The sequence below is a fragment of the Nicotiana attenuata genome, unplaced genomic scaffold, assembly GCF_001879085.1.
Source record: "Nicotiana attenuata strain UT unplaced genomic scaffold, NIATTr2, whole genome shotgun sequence".
NCBI lineage: Eukaryota > Viridiplantae > Streptophyta > Magnoliopsida > Solanales > Solanaceae > Nicotiana > Nicotiana attenuata.
The window spans coordinates 1,200,293-1,202,874 of record NW_017670278.1 but is presented as its reverse complement, the minus strand read 5'-3'; positions in this window follow the sequence as shown (position 1 = coordinate 1,202,874).

Sequence of the window (2,582 nt, the reverse complement as noted above, 5' to 3'; positions counted from 1 at the left end):
CCAAATTCAATAAGAATTCTCTCTCTCTACTTTTCTCTGCAATACTCTTCTTCTTCATTTATTGTTTTATAACACGTTATCAGCACGAGACTCTAACCAATTGAGTAGAAGCTTTGGGATTGAGCATAATGATTGTCAATTATTCCATGAACTTCCTTCATGATTAAATTCTGGATTTAAAGTAAGTAGTTTACTTTATTTTCTCTTTTAAATTCTTGAAATTCTATAATTTGATGTTATATACAAGCAAAGACAACAAAGTTTGATTATAACTCTAATGGAGTTTGTAAGAAATTATAACCACCTGAAGTGGCAAATATTTCTATGTCTTGCCATGATCAAATTCATGTTGATTATGGGCACAAAAAGTGAAAACCCGTCCCATTGAATTTGCTCCATTCTCATTCCCTTAAGAGAATGTGATAGCAGTATGTGATAAGTCTAAAAGAAGACAAAATTATTACTATGAATGTATCAATGGATATGGACGTGGCAATAGACGAAATTATAATCGTCATTATCGTGGTAATGAGAATAATAAGGATTCTCAAAATAATCCCCCACTTATGAAAATATTTGTCATCGATTTGACATGATATTTTATAAAGCACATATAGATGATTTGGTCCATTCATGATGTGAATGTGACAACATCTGATTTATGAATACATATTCATTCTTGGAAGAATATGAACATGCTAGTGGTAGTGAATATACCACACTCACCTCTAGAAGGAGGTTTGAGATGATATAAGAAAATAATGTCATTATTATGGCATGAATGGTCATTGGTCATGTACCTATTGTACGCCAAGATATTTTAGCAATGTGATTATTAAAGGACAACAATAATGCAAGAACATATCTTGCGTATAATTTTGACCATAATCATAATGGTATAACTTTCTCTTTAAAAGAGATATTCACCATATGGGTGTTGATGAATATGTGGTACTACAAAATTAATTGAGAACTCTGCAAGAGCCAATTATACTATTTTGGAGAAACACAATTAATTATCAATAAGGTATTGTGTTGTAGTAAGTCTCAAAGAAACTTATTCAGTTTCCAAAGTATACGCGAAAGCGGTTGATTATATTGAGACAATAAATAAAGGAAAGGTTTAATATCTTCTATTACTACCACTTGTAGCGGGGTAATATGTATGTGAAAAGCTACCCGCTTTATTCTCCAATTTATACTACATAAACAAAAGAATACCACAATGAAGTGGATATTTATTGATATAAAAACCCATATCATAATAAACTTGGAGTTTATTCATAATTGCACACATCATGGTGTAAACCTGAAGTTTATCAATATTGATAATTTATCCAGTTGGAATAATTGGTTTAGCCATGTTAATTCAAGTATGATTTGCAAAAAATAAAAGAGAATTCACATGGGTAAATATTAAAGAACTAGAAAGTTCTTTACGAATTCTCTTACATTGCTTGTTCTCATTAATTAATATACCAACTAAAATTGGGATTGAATCCCATGAATGCTGGAAATATCAAAGGTGAATATGGGCTCATTCACCTACCATGTATACCACATAAGATGCATCTATGAGATGGTTACATGTGCGATTATTATTGACCCGCAACCTGGTGTTTGCGAGGTAACCTGCTTAATAATTTCATATAGAGCATAATTTCTAGATTTTTTATTCAAGATAGTTCATCTTGATAAGTTGGTTTACATCACAGTTGGTTTAGCAAAATGATTTATTAAGTGCCTCTACTTAATAACTAAACAATTGCTTATGAGAACAAAGTTATCTATATCAGTTTGATATACGTTATATACCAAAGTATATTATTTTCTCCCCTCACAAGTGGTTCAGGGTCAGGAACCAAATAATTTCATCTTATTATTATTGATGTGCGGTGTATATTTTGATTAACACCATAACGCACAAAGATGAATTTTCAAAATTGAGGAAGCAAGTTAGTTTTTCTAACATGAGGGGGAGACAAGATAAACAATTGAGAAAAAGTTACGTGTAATGAATTGTCATGTGTACATCTAGATCCTCGAATAAGATAATATGAAGAAGATCATAAAAGATAATTCATCTGCAATATATTGCAAAGCATGCCAGACGCATTTGCTGACCCAAATGAAGTAACTATATTCTCATTGCAAATGCTCTTATTAAGTCCTAGAAGGACAAAGTCTATGGTACGTTTAAAGCGTATAGACAATCGGTTTCAAATAAACTTCTTGATAAAGAAGATGAGCAAATGACCAAAATGATCATAATAAAGGAGGCAAGTGATCTAGAAGATCACATGACATAACACTTCGTAAAATCTCATGAGAGATTCAGGTATCTAAATATATGAATGAAGAGATCTCTATGTTATGTCTTTATGAAAAATAAGGAGGTTGGAACCGATATAAAATGTTTGTCGACGATATTGATTATAGCGCTAAATATATATGAGGATCTTAAGTTTGGCGAAACAATTCAAGTGGAATTTGGTTTCATATGAATGACAAGTAGTTTTGGACCTGTAGTTCAAACACTTAAAAGTATAAAGACAATGGTGTGTGCTATCACCTTTATGTAT